Source organism: Staurois parvus, unplaced genomic scaffold (assembly GCF_062004578.1).
Source record: "Staurois parvus isolate SC_StPar_1 unplaced genomic scaffold, SC_StPar_1.0 ptg000259l, whole genome shotgun sequence".
NCBI lineage: Eukaryota > Metazoa > Chordata > Amphibia > Anura > Ranidae > Staurois > Staurois parvus.
The window spans coordinates 1,893,880-1,909,419 of NW_028318055.1; the positions used below are offsets into that span (position 1 = coordinate 1,893,880).

Consider the following 15,540-nt stretch of genomic DNA (forward strand, 5'->3'; position numbering starts at 1 on the left):
CACCTACATAGTCTTGCTAACCAGGGCAAGAGCCTTGTTTGGTGAAGGATGAAAGAGGAGAGGGCTTCCTTTTGGGAGGTAAAGTAGGGCTGTGATAGTCTGCAATACCACCAGCAACCCCAAAAAATGTGACTCTACCAATTTGGACATTGTCAGGGATCCAGGTATGACCAGAGATGTGTGGACTGACACAGGGAAATAGCAGGCTTCAGAAATGATGAATTAATAATAAAATTTATTAAGAGCTGCACAAAATATCTAAACGCAGCGCAAACAAACCAAACCTTAAACTAATATTACTATGTACAAGTGTAGTCAGGGCTGGAGAGGTGGAGTGGTCAGGCAGGCCGGGTCAGGAACAATCGGCAGATAAGGTACAACAGGATCAGGCAGGAGAATGGTCAGGAGTAGCCGGGGTCAGTGCAGGCGGAGTTCTAGCAGAGTCAGAGTCAAGCAGGAGGGTCAAGCAGACAGGATACAGGATCCAGACAACAGGGCACATGGGAAAACACCAAAGCACTGATTTCAGGCCTGGTGCTGCTTAAATATACCTCCTGCAATCAGCCTCAGGTGATGGCTTGATTGCAGGAGTGAGATCCTGGCTGCTGAGAGCACCCGCTGGCAAGCACCGGTACTGCAGCCCACATGGCAGGTTAGCCCATTCCTGACACACCCGCTGGCAAGCACCGGTACTGCAGCCCACACGGCAGGTGAGCCCATTCCTGACAGACATATAGCTGGCAAAATAGCTGGACACACACAAGCAGATACAGATCTTGCATACAATCTGAAGGTGTGGCAGCCAAGTGATTCCTACACACTTTTGAGATTCCCCAAGCTAACCTGCAAGCTTTAATTCCTGTGTGATCCCTTTCCCACTGCCACACTTGAACGCACATGGTTTAGGGGAGTTTGCCACCACCTGTAGTTCATTAACTGGCTACAACACACATGTCTGTTTGGCAGATACGAAAGCGTCCATACACTGTATTCTGCATGCAATCAGCAGTACTTACAACCAAGCATGCACTAGTAATATAAGGCACCATTCTCTAGAGGCTAGGAATTCCTATACACAAAGCACCACTTATTCCTGTGTATATTTATAATCCCTAGACAGACAGTGCATAGAAACATGCACATAAGTAGAAAGTACAAAAAAAAAAAACAAGAAATAAAACGACATACAGAAATTTGGCTATTTGCTATTCACAAAAAAGGGACAAAAAACAGAAATAAACATTATCGTTTTGGCAGTTGGGATTATCCTGCTTCTGGGAGTAGACATAAAAAAAATCTGCAATTTCAGCCTCTTGGGATACATTCTGGATGTATTACCATGTCCATTTTTTATGCTACTCAATTCGTAGAGGAAAGATGTGGGATGGACATATTCCTTTTATAACAGTCACTCTTGGAGGTGTTACCTTGCCTGCTGTAAGGAGGTCTCATGTCTATTGAAGTGGCTATAGGTTCTATGGACCAGCTGGTGATGATGGCTGGGTCTGAGTTGAGGTTAAAACCAGAGCATCATCCTGATTGCAACAAGTCCAAACACAACATGGCCGCTACGCAAAGGACACATGTAGCCAGGGGCGGACTGACCATTTGGAAACTGGGGCACTGCCCGAGGGCCCAGGGTCAGTAGGGGGCCCCATGAGATGCACCTGGTACCTTTTTCATAGGCTTTTTTGAGTTTGGGCAAGGACACAGGGGCCCCATGATCCCCTATTGCCCGGGGGCCCCATGAGTAGTCAGTCTGCCCCTGCATGTAGCGAATTATTAATCAGTCTCTAGGGTATTCTATAAGGCCAGGCATTTTGCATCTTATATACAGCTTCTAATGTGCATCAGAAGGAATCGGTCTTGTCTCTTTGGGACTAATGTTTTGGATTTTATTTGAACTGAAACTTATTTCCTCTGATCTAAGAAAATGAGTAGTAAAAGCAGACATTTTTCTGTTCCTAATATGGGATGATCTTTCCCTTCTACTAATGTTGCAGTCATCAGGTCTGTCACATCTTGATAGCCTTTGAGGTGATAGTGGTCCACCCTTGTCTGCACACAAGCCTTCTGGTCCTTCCTTAGTAGCAAGTGTTAAGTCTTTTAATCTCTAGGCCCAAGCTGTCTATTCACATTTTAGATTGTGCACATTTGTCTAAACTACTGACCAATGAATTAAGAGAAAATCTTATCTCACTTCTATATTTTAATGTAACAAGCAATCTGTAGTTGCTAAATGGTCTGGGTGCTAAATGAGTGACCCTAGGCAGTGCAGATGTCTCAATCTGCTAACATGGAACTCACATATATAGGAACCAATCATTCTGTGCCAGGGGCGGACTAACAACTCATGGGGCCCCTTGGCAATAGGGGATCATGGGGCCCCTGTGTCCTTGCCCAAAATCAAAAAAGCCTATGAAAAAGGTACCAGGGGCATCTCATGGGGCCCCCTACTGACCCCGGGCCCTCGGTAGTGCCCGCGTTTCCTAATGGTCAGTCCGCCCCTGTTCTGTGCAGAGGCAGAGCTGAAACACTGTAAAATAAGTATGCAGCAATATAAATAAATAGAAAACAAGTGACTAGTGCATACAGGCATAAAATAAGAAATGTTGCCAACAGACAAGTGACGTTATCGATAACGTGCTTTCGCACAAAACGCGTCAGTGAGGAGCCTTGCTGCGTTGACGCCATGCTGCCAAGGTCGCATGTTGGTCTGGCGGCCATCTTTGTTGCTGCTTTATCCACTGCTCTGTAAGCCTACATTTTTGTCATCTACTATGCCTGGATACTAGCAGACAATAATGAAATTCAGAATCAAACTCACATAATAGACAGTGACTGTGTGCTAATAAAATAAAGCCACTGGATGGTGGCTATAAAGTGAAGGAAGTGCAAAATAAATAAAAGAGTCCAATGGAGGGGTGCTCTTAAGATCCAAGATGATCCTCAGACGTCCAATATTTGGAACCGCAAGGTGATAAGTAATGTAAAGATTGCGCACTCACCAGATACGCAATCTTTATGCGCATTTGTATATAGTATCACTGGACCTCCGGTGTCATCAGACTGGTCTGGTCAGATCTGGTCAGCATGACTTTCGCTGCCTGGTACTCGGATAGATGCGGCTGCTCTGTAGATCTGGCTGGTTTTCACCAGAACTCAAATAAACAGAGAGGGCCACATAGTGTGATATCCTTAAAGTATTTATATTTAATATACAGGCACAGGATAGCAGAGAAAATCCAATGAATAAAAAGATTTACTGACCCAGATGTAAACAAAGATGGCCACCGGGGCCCCTCGTGGTGCCGGCGGCGTGGCGTCCGACCTACTGTAGCTTTCCCTCCTTTTGTATATTTACGTCTCTGAAGGTTGTATATGGTGCCTTTTTTGGTGTACAGCTGCTGTTTATTTGTATATCTATTCAAGCGCTCTCTTATTCTGCTTTTTTTATGCCTGGATACTGTGCCAATGATAATTAAATTACTACACTATCAAATACCTTTGTCTGGTGGCTTGTATCTGAACCATTTATAGGTGGAATAGTACCATTTTGGCATTCGTTTTTCTTTGGAGGAAACGCATGGAAGGAGCTGTCCGTATATGCTGTAAGGGTGCGGTTGTGAGGTCTGGAGTGCCAATCCTGTGTGTGTACCAGTGGAGCCCTCTACCCCTGACCAGATCCCCGATGACCACCAGTGTTCTCCCTGGATATTATTACATGCGCTTTTAACTTGCGCTTCCGGTGAGTGCAAACATACCACAGGGAGTCACGAGCACAGAAGCCTAATTCACCACCTTTATTGGACTTTATATCTAGGATTGCCACCTATCATTGGAGCATCCTTTATAGTGATCACCATGTAATTCACTATTTTTTCACTTATTCATCCCATCCATTGACGTTTTTATTGGACTACAGATTGATAAGGATACCTTATATTTTCCATGTTGTTTTTGGGGTATAACAATTGATCACTAGATATTTATTACACCAATGTATTTACAATGACTTTGTCTTATCCATTCACATTTGCACTTGTCAGTTGGCAACATTTCTTATTTTATACTGCAAAGTGAAACAAAAAAGAAGAAGCGCACCAACCTTGCGCATTACCTCAATAACAGAATTTATTAATAGAAGATAGGTACTCACAAACAGCGAATAAAATCAGGCATGTAGTCCTCAAAGGGACTTCAAAGATAAGAAGCCAGCGCGAATCCGATCATGGGGGTAGACACTCAGTATACTGACGCGTTTCCTCTGAGGAAGAAGGCATAGCCTTCGAAACGTGTCAGCTATACTGAGTGTCTACCCCCATGATGGGATTCGCGCTGGCTTCTTGTCTTTGAAGTCCCTTTGAGGACTACATGCCTGATTTTATTCGCTTTTTGTTTCACTTTGCAGTATCGATCTGGCTTCCCCAGCCCTGTTTTGGAGCTGCACAACCTTGAAATATACTGGTGGTCGCTTGCTCTGGTGTTGGTTCCATCTATTTGCCACCGGTCTGGGCCCTAGAGCGCAGGAGAAATCGCAGCAATTCTTATTTTATGCTTGTATGCACTAGTCACTTTTTTTCCATTTATTTATAGCGCTGCATACTTAATTTACAGTTTGTTTGAGGGTACAGGGGTTCATCCTTTATACTAGCAGCTTATGTGGTTCATTGTGTGCGCTCGCCTATTATACCCTTAGAGATGAAACACTTCAGGGGAGTAAAACATGTCAAAGGCTGGCTTCAGAAGCTGGCAGGTTGGGGAGCAACAGTGACGAGCAGAACAAACCTCAGCAGGGTTCTGCGAATAAGTTCTGATACTAAATCTGAATCCCTCTAAAATCAAACAAATAGGCAATAAATTGCCAAACAAACAGCATGGGGAGCTGGACATGGCCTTATTGGACATGTACAAAATTTAAAAAAAGTAAATTTGGCTGGAAACCGCAATTTTAACAATGCTTAAAGTGAAACATTAAAAATGCTAAACTTCCTTAGATAACAAGTCTGGGGACGCCATGAAACCTGTCAGTGAAGGGGTGCATCTTTGTAGTATATAAAATCTACTAAAGGAAAAACTGACATTTACAAAGAAAATGCGTGTTTAAATTGCCAGCAAAATGACAGTTCCCATCTGTTTCATTCTGTTTGTAAACAAAGTGGGCAGGGATTCTGTTCTATTCATCTATACCAGACACGTATCCTCAAAAATCCATACCAGACCTTCATCCGAGCATGCAGCCTGGCAGGTCGGAAAAGGGGTGGAGGTGTGTGTATTGTCCCCCAAATCATACCAGTCCACACGCCCTCAGCATGAGGGGACCCCCTGGCAAAGCACCCTGTCTCTGTATTGATGAGTACAAGTATGTCTTTTCCTGGCTTGGTAGTTGTGGGGGTCTGTGGGTGGGGGACTTATTGGAGGGGTTCTCAGTTACCATCCCCATGTGAATGAATAAGAGGTACATAGAACCCTTACTCATTCTCAAAAAACATATAAACAGTAAGAAAACGCAAACACAGTCTTTTGACATGTCCCTAATAAAAGAACACCCAAAACCAAAAAGTCCCAAGATGTACATTTACTGTCAATCATGTCATCCAGTGATGAAAATCCATCATGATGCCAACACTCGCTGACCCTCTGAAAGGGGAAAAAAAGCCACCAGCTTGCACATGCCTGGTCCCATCATTTCACTCCTGCTGAATGACTTACTTGGCACATGACTGATGATTTATACAAAGTGCTGGGGTTTCCTAAGAGATGTTATTGACCATACATGAACCAATAAATATAACAGTGCAGCGCTGACAAAAATTAAATGATGAATAAAAAATATAAATAAATATGTAAATAAATGGTGATCAAAATAAACCAACTTGGTACATAATAATCAATTCCCTTGATACCCACATTAGGGAAATCTACATATAAATAAATAAGTGTATATTATATAAATAATTGTGTAATACATGAATCCCCTCTCACTGGGAATACACAGCGCACACAGTGAAATATAAACCGTAACACAATACTGTGAAATTACACACAAAAAAATGTGCAAACCAACTGTGGACAAATGGTTAAATAGTCCCAAAGATATCAACACATATGGTGGTCCTCCCACTTCACTCTCATGCAATCGTCGTGCTGTGTAGGTGATTCACAAGTGACAATCCTCCAATAGATTGGAGAACCGGCCAGTGTCTTTTAAAAAAATTTTCAACCTTTTTATAGTGAACATTAAAATCCAAAATTATGGCTATCTGATCTTCAACATTCGTATCTTTCACTCTATCTATCAACAATAGGGATCTATCCATTTCTCCAATATTTTTATGTAAGTGGGCATTTTTTATTTGGATTATTCAGGTAATAAACTGGTTATACTATTGGTTGAAGACTGGAGACGCTTGCCATCATTGAGGGGAACCCTGAGAGGAGTCTGTCCTTGTAGGATCGGTTGATCCCCAAAGCGAGCTGGCCCTTTGGGGTCTAAGTAAGGAGGTGAGGAGGCATTCTGGCTATTGGAGGATTGTCACTTGTGAAGCACCTACACAGCACGACTATTGCATGAGACTGAAGTGGGAGGACCACTATATGTGTTGCTATCTTTGGGACTATTTAACCATTTGTCCACAGTTGGTTTGTACATTTTTTTGTGTGTTATTTCACAGTATTGTGTTACGGTTTATATTTCACTGTGTATTCCCAGTGAGAGGGGATTCACGTATTACACAATTATTTATATAATACACACTTATTTATTTATATGTAGATTTCCCTGATGTGGGTATCAAGGGGATTGATTATTATGTACCAAGTTGGTTTATTTTGATCATCATTTATTTACATATTTATTTATATTTTTTATTCATCATTTAATTTTTGTCAGCGCTGCACTGTTATATTTATTGGTTTATTCACTTATTGGGTATAAGGTTAGTGTCAGCAGCTTCAAGGTTAGGACTCCATTCAAGCGCAGGAGGATCTTTGTTATAATTGACCATACATGGACATTATCTGATATGATTAATGATGCTGTGGGGCAACAAGAGAGAGTATAGAGACCAATGTGCCTCCTAAAATATAGATATGCTGAAACAATGTTGCAATACAGTATAATGGACTATACATAAATGGATACTGTTGCGAGGATTTAATTTAGAGTTGTAACTAATGCATTATAGACTCTGATATCTGCCTAGAAGCACCTAAGGATCCTATTATAGTCTGTTAAACATGTTCATGTGTTTGCTCTCACCAATTATACAATCTTTCTACAATTTGAAAAGCTGAAAACAGAAAAACAATGTATAACATTTATTGAAGAAAAAATGAATATAAATATATTTGAGAAGGTATAGTAGCTAGGGGAAACACAGGAATGTGAATCAAGTATACAGTACATGGTTTATTTAAAAGTGTCTGAAGTTATAGAATTAATCAGATTGACATTCAGTTCTTCATTTAAGATGAATACATTGGGCTCGATATATTCATTGTAAAGATCAGCAAGTCCCTTGATTACAAAGTTTTCTGAATTTCTCTGTCAAAGTGATGTTGTTGGGAATGTGTTCAAGTGCAAACAGAGGTACACCATCAGCTGATTTTTTTATGTTTGATGGCAAAATTGTTTTTTTATGTTTTTTATGTTTAATGGCAAAACCAGACTGAGAGACCATTTAAAGGCTCAGGGACCGTTTGCAGGTGTCATAGCTTAATTAGCTGATTAGAGTGGGACACTTTGAGCCGAGAATATTCCACCTTTTCACAATATTCTCATTTTCTGAGATTGTGGATTTGGGGTTTTCATGAGCTGTAAGCCATAATCATCACAATGATGACAAATCACGGCTTGAACTATCTTGCTTTGCATGGAATGAGTCTCATATATTAGTGTCACCTTTTAAGTTGCTGCACTGAAATAAATGAACTTTTGCACCATATTCTAATTTTTCAAGTTTCACCTGTATACTCAGTTGGACATAGTATGAAAAAGAAAAAGACACACTTAGTCGTGAAATCCTGATTAAAACATCAATTTAATGTGGTAAAGATACTTATAATTAGAGATGAGCGAAGTATTCAAAAATTCGATTCGGCTGATTCGGCGCATTCGCGGAATAAATTCGATTTGAGTCGAATATATTCGCTGCGAATTTAACTTATAAAAAGGGTGTTTCTAGGCTTCAGAGAGCCTTTATATTAGTGCAGAACACTGTACCTTTAATTTAAATGCCCTTGGAGTCTGCTGGGGAAGAGAAATAATACTGTCAGTCAGTATGACATGCAGATGAGTGCCGTCGATCTTAGAATCACCGCACACTTCACTCATTTGGGCAGTCACGGGGCCAAAACCAGAGTGTGGAGCCACAGTGTGGCGGTGGAGGCAGCAGCAATGGGAGGCCATACAGCACCCTATGAAAAAATGGAACCCACCAGCAGTGTGAGGAGACCTGAAAGTGGCACATGGCAGAGTGTGGCGATGGAGACAGCAGCAATGGGAGGCCGTACAGGGACCCATGAGAGACTCTGGACCTGGCAGCAGCATGAGGAGGCGGTACAGGGGCCCATGACAGATTACGGGCCTGGCAGCAGCATGAGGAGTCGGTACAGGGGCCCATGGCAGATTACGGGCCTGGCAGCAGCAATGGGAGGCCCGTAATCTGCCAGCACCCTATGACAAAATGGAACCCACCAGCAGTGTGAGGAGACCTGAAAGTGGCACATGGCAGAGTGTGGCGATGGAGACAGCAGCAATGGGAGGCCGTACAGGGACCCATGACACACTCTGGACCTGGCAGCAGCATGAGGAGGCGGTACAGGGGCCCATGGCAGATTACGGGCCTGGCAGCAGCAATGGGAGGCCCGTAATCTGCCAGCACCCTATGACAAAATGGAACCCACCAGCAGTGTGAGGAGACCTGAAAGTGGCACATGGCAGAGTGTGGCGATGGAGACAGCAGCAATGGGAGGCCGTACAGGGACCCATGACACACTCTGGACCTGGCAGCAGCATGAGGAGGCGGTACAGGGGCCCATGACAGATTACGGGCCTGGCAGCAGCATGAGGAGTCGGTACGGGGGCCCCTGGCAGATTACGGGCCTGGCAGCAGCAATGGGAGGCCCGTAATCTGCCAGCACCCTATGACAAAATGGAACCCACCAGCAGTGTGAGGAGACCTGAAAGTGGCACATGGCAGAGTGTGGCGATGGAGACAGCAGCAATGGGAGGCCGTACAGGGACCCATGACACACTCTGGACCTGGCAGCAGCATGAGGAGGCGGTACAGGGGCCCATGACAGATTACGGGCCTGGCAGCAGCATGAGTAGTCGGTACGGGGGCCCATGGCAGATTACGGGCCTGGCAGATGACGACGAGGCTGCCAAGTGCGATCAGCCTCATCATCATCAATTAGGGTCTCCGCCTCACTACTAGCCCCCTCGGCTGCGTGTGGGTCAGGAGACAGACCTTTCTCTAGACCGGCTACCGAGCCACTCTCCTCGCCAGTACTTCTTCGCCTGGCTGCTGAAGAGGCGGATGTCTCCCCCCGTTCCTGACCGCCCTCTGTTAGCTCTTCCTCACTGTACAGTGGGGCTGAGCCCACAGCATGCGATACTTCGCTTGGTGAGGGAACACCAAAGGACAGGGGCAGGTAGAGGACACGTGATTTCAGTGGGCTTGCTCCCGGGCCATGCCAACTAATGGTTGTGTCTGACGTACCCACCGACCGTTGGCTGTAGGTGTCAGAGGTGACCTGGGAAGAGGAAGACGACCGATCCAATTAATCGATGATGGCAGGGTTGTCGGTGGAGACACGACCGCTGGATGACACCGGGAGCACTGGCCTCTGGCTGCGACTAGTGCTGCCTCGACCCCTTCCTCTGCTGCCACGTCTGCTCGCTCCTGAAACATTGCCTCCTCTGCCACTCCTCTGCGTGTTGTCTGACATACTCTTTAATTCAACAATTCTGTGTCCCTGAGTAACAATTCTGTGTCCCTGAGTAACGATTCTGTGTCCCTGAGTAACGATTCTGTGTCCCTGAATAACGATTCTGTGTCCCTGAGTAACAATTCTGTGTCCCTGAGTAACGATTCTGTCTCCCTCAGTAACGATTCTGTGTCCCTCAGTAACAATTCTGTGTCCCTGAGTAACGATTCTGTGTCCCTGAGTAACGATTCTGTGTCCCTCAGTAACAATTCTGTGTCCCTGAGTAACAATTCTGTGTCCCTGAGTAACGATTCTGTGTCCCTGAGTAACAATTCTGTGTCCCTGAGTAACAAGTCTGTGTCCCTGAGTAACGATTCTGTGTCCCTCAATAACGATTCTGTGTCCCTGAGTAACGATTCTGTGTCCCTCAATAACGATTCTGTGTCCCTGAGTAACAATTCTGTGTCCCTGAGTAACGATTCTGTGTCCCTCAGTAACAATTCTGTGTCCCTGAGTAACAATTCTGTGTCTGTCCCTGAGTAACAATTCTGTGCCCCTGAGTAACAATTATGTGTCCCTGAGTAACAATTCTGTGTCCCTCAGTAACGATTCTGTGTCCCTCAGTAACAATTCTGTGTCCCTGAGTAACGATTCTGTGTCCCTGAGTAACGATTCTGTGTCCCTGAGTAACGATTCTGTGTCCCTCAGTAACAATTCTGTGTCCCTGAGTAACAATTCTGTGTCCTGAGTAACGATTCTGTGTCCCTCAGTAACAATTCTGTGTCCCTGAGTAACAATTCTGTGTCCCTGAGTAACAATTCTGTGTCTGTCCCTGAGTAACAATTCTGTGTCCCTGAGTAACAATTCTGTGTCCCTGAGTAACAATTCTGTGTCCCTGAGTAACGATTCTGTGTCCCTCAATAACGATTCTGTGTCCCTGAGTAACGATTCTGTGTCCCTCAATAACGATTCTGTGTCCCTGAGTAACAATTCTGTGTCCCTGAGTAACAATTCTGTGTCCCTGAGTAACGATTCTGTGTCCCTCAGTAACAATTCTGTGTCCCTGAGTAACAATTCTGTGTCCCTGAGTAACAATTCTGTGTCTGTCCCTGAGTAACAATTCTGTGTCCCTGAGTAACAATTATGTGTCCCTGAGTAACAATTCTGTGTCCCTCAGTAACGATTCTGTGTCCCTCAGTAACAATTCTGTGTCCCTGAGTAACGATTCTGTGTCCCTGAGTAACGATTCTGTGTCCCTGAGTAACGATTCTGTGTCCCTCAGTAACAATTCTGTGTCCCTGAGTAACAATTCTGTGTCCTGAGTAACGATTCTGTGTCCCTCAGTAACAATTCTGTGTCCCTGAGTAACAATTCTGTGTCCCTGAGTAACAATTCTGTGTCTGTCCCTGAGTAACAATTCTGTGTCCCTGAGTAACAATTCTGTGTCCCTGAGTAACAATTCTCTGTCCCTGAGTAACGATTCTGTGTCCCTCAGTAACAATTCTGTGTCCCTGAGTAACAATTCTGTGTCTGTCCCTGAGTAACAATTCTGTGTCCCTGAGTAACAATTCTGTGTCCCTGAGTAACGATTCTGTGTCCCTCAGTAACAATTCTGTGTCCCTGAGTAACAATTCTGTGTCCCTGAGTAACAATTCTGTGTCTGTCCCTGAGTAACGATTGTGTCCCTGAGTAACAATTCTGTGTCCCTGAGTAACAATTCTGTGTCCCTGAGTAACGATTCTGTGTCCCTAAGTAACGATTCTGTGTCCCTAAGTAACGATTCTGTGGCCCTAAAGTCTCTGTGGCCCTAACTCTGTCCCTAATACAGAGAGGTCTGTCTCTCTTGAATGACTGGAGGCTAATGGAGAATTCTAAGATGGCCGCAATTTATAGCTCCACCATTACACAGTGCTGGCTGGCTGGCTGCTGATTGGCTAATGCGATCACATGTCATGAATGAAGGCATTATGGGTCAGCGCGCCTTGTCTGCGCGCCTTCCCAGAGATCCCCGCTCCGTCGCCACACATGTCGCCGCCATTTTTGGGAAAATTCGATTCGTGCATCCGAAGTTTGCTAATTTTCGGATTCGGCGCGAATCGAATTTTTCCTAATCTTCGAAACGAATTCCACTTCGCCAAGTTCGATTCGCTCATCTCTACTTATAATGAAAAGACGACAACTAGGCACTACTCATGTTCCAGAAATCCAAGATGGCCATGGTGGGATCGTGTATGCGTAGTGGTGATGATGTCATCAGGAGCAAGATTTCCCAAGCTCTGCCCAAGCAACTTTGTGTTGTAATGTGGGTGCACAGCACTGGATACCATGTTTCTGGTTGAAGTCGAACTTCTTTTATTCTGCGCAAATCCCACCTGGAAAATTTCTTTTTATCTCACAAACTCTGATGACAGTTTTTGCAGGATACTTTTCAACTTACAGTATCCATCAGATATTACAAAACACTTTAACCCCTCGCCTACCGGGCACTTATACCCCCTTCTTTACCAGGCCAATTTTCAGCTTTCACTGTCGCACTTTGACAATTGCGCGGTCATGAAACACTGTACCCATATGAAATTTTTAGCATTTTGTTCTCACAAATAGAGCTTTCTTTTGGTGGTATTTAATCGCCGCTGGGCACTTTATTTTTTGTGCTATAAACAAAAAGTGTGCAAAAAATTTGAAAAAATAGAAGTTTCTTTGTTTCTATTATAAAAATTTTCAAACAGGTAATTTTTCTCCTTCACTGATGTGCGTTGATGAAGCAGCACTGATGGGCACTGATAGGTGGCACTGATGGGCACTGATAAGCAGCACTGAAGGGCACTGATAGGCAGCACTGATAGGCAGCACTAATGAGGTGGCACGGATAGGCGGCACTGATAGGCAACACTGATGATGGGTACTGATAGCACTGATAGGTGGCACTGACGGGCATCACTGCTGGGCACTGACTGGCACAACCTCTGGGCACTGACTGGCAGCACTGCTGGGCACTGACTGGCACAACCTCTGGCACTGACTGGCAGCACTGCTGGGCTGCACTGATGGGTGGCACTGGTGGGCACAGGTGGGTGGCACTGGTGGGCACAGGTGGGTGTGCACAGGTGGGTGGCACTGCTGGGCACAGGTAGGTGGCACTACTGGGCACAGGTGGGTGCACTGCTGGGCATAGGTGGGCGCACTGCTGGGCACAGGTAGGCGGAACTTTTGAGTGGCACTGCTGGGCACCGATCATCAGGGCACTGATCATCAGTGCCCTGATGATCGGTGCCGATCCCCGCTCTAATAACTGCCGGTTCTCGGCAGTACTTTCCTCACGATCTGACAGCGTGAGGAAAGTGCAGCCGAGAACAGGCATTTGCATTTCCCGGTGATCAGCGTGTCATTGGACACGGCTGATCATGTGGTAAAAGGCCGCTGTGATTGGCCTTTTACCACATCACGTGATCAGCTGTGTCCGTAGGACACAGCGATCATGGAGATCGCCGGGTGCGCTCCCCCCGGGGGCGTGCAGGAGAGCGCGTTCTGGGAGGACGTCAGAACTGGCCGGCCGCAGTGTAGCCGTCATTCGGCTATCTGAGGTCGGCAAGTAGTTAAATGGTACTTTTAACTGACTAAAATTGAGCAAATAAGAGCAGTTTTTTTGTTTGTTTCCATACCCCTTTTTTTTGAGCAGAAATCCCTTTGTTTTATGTCATATGCAAAAAGTTTTTTTTTTTTCATTGAGTTAACTTTTGGGTTATCAGTTATTTGTTTAAAGTGAACCTGACAATGTACACTTAAATATTTACATATTCTAAACCCGCGTTTCTCAAATGTTTTTCATTCAAGGCACCCATTGAAGTTATGAACACTCTTGGGCCACCCTTTAAAATGATGGACAGTTTCAAGGCACCCCATTCTAAAATGTAAAAAAACTATTCTAATAGTTCTACCTAATGCAGCAACTTCCACATATGTAGGACACCCAATGTTAGAGAGGATTTATTTGTCCACAGCAAATACATTTGCACACTGATACTGAATAGTATTCCAACGCTTCTCTTCTCCCTCAGTTTTTCTCTATCACTCAGCTAATTTGACCCCATTACTGACAGAGAAGGGCAGCAGAGGGTCAAACAAGGATGCTGTGCAGACAATCGACCTCCTCCATATCAACTGATCGCGTCATTGGTTTTTAGGACGCCAATGGCTAGAAAGTTGTAATGGTGTACAATGAAAACTTATGGATTTGTGTAACTAAAAGGCAGGTTTGATTCACCCGCTGGCTTGTATGCAATTTTTAGGCATTTTGTCAAGGTACCCCTGAAGAAACTTCAAGGCACCCTGGTTGAAAAAGGCTGGTCTAAACAGGCAGTTAAAGTTCTAAAATACCTCTTTCATTTCTGTATCTATTTTTCAAAATCCACAACAGAGGCAATGTGTTTTTCCATGAGAGCAGATCTTGGCAGCCAATCAGCCCTCTAATGTAAACAAACCACAGATGTTTCTAAAGCTGGCCATAGATGGATCAAAATTCGATTGATTCAGCAGGGACCAGCCAAATTTCAATCTATTTATGGGAAGTTTCCCTGCTGTCAGTATACAATAGCTCCATAGGAGGGATTCCCCCATCCACCTTGAAAGTGTGGATGGGAGAAATGAATCATTTTCCTTCCCCTGTGGGTTGAACAAAGAAAAATTAATCATGTATGACCTGCCTAAGCCTTTAGAAACTGACTCAAAACTCCAGAATCTTTGTTGTGATTTTTGATATTTTTTAACTTCTCATCAAAAGCAGCTAGAGAGGTAAGTGAAGGAATTGTTAACTATATAACTGTTTAATTTTATGTTCCGAGTATGGGAACAGGTGCACTTTAAGGTAAAGTCATTTTAACATGAATTTAACATTTTTGCATGCAAGCTCTTTCAGATTGTTGTTATTGTACTAAATACACCGTGTTCCAAATTATTCTGCAAATTATATTTTTCTCATTTCCCTCAATAATTGATGTAAATAACAGTCGGCAGAATTCTCAGGTTACAACTATAAGAGTACAATTCACATTTTATTGAACAAACCTCCTAATGATAACAGGATTTTTGTTCCGGATTATTCCGCACAGGAAGTTTCAAAACACTTTCTAGGTTGTAAAGAACTGAAAATTGTCATTTGTTGTGTTTGCAGCATATTTACTGAAATCAAAAGCTATTTCAATCAAACTTTTAACAACATTGTAACTTTGTAAACATTTGAAGCGGTCACGTTACATTGTAACATAGGAGCCCTTATCTGATAGCAGATCACAAGTCTGGCATCCATTGAACTTGGGAGTTTTTGGACAGTTTCTGCTTGAATTTGTTTGCAAGATGTCAGAATAGCCTCCCAGAGCTGCTGTTTGGATGTAAACTGCCTCCCACCCTCATAGATCTTTTGCTTGAGGATGCTCCAAATGTTCTCAATAGGATTGAGGTCAGGGGAGGATGGAGGCCACACCATGACTTTCTCTCCTTTTATCCCCATAGCAGCCATTGATGCAGAGGTATTCTTTGCAGCATGAGATGGTGCATTGTCATGCATGAAGATGATTTTATTACAGAAAGCATAGTTCTTCCTTCTGTACC

At 44.0% G+C, this 15,540-nt stretch overlaps 1 protein-coding gene across 2 annotated transcripts in view; it reads left to right on the forward strand.

Moving 5' to 3' along the window:
• Nucleotides 1–15,540, forward strand: part of SUGCT (succinyl-CoA:glutarate-CoA transferase) — a 1,130,146-nt gene that overhangs the window by 966,717 nt on the left and 147,889 nt on the right. The window lies entirely within an intron of this gene.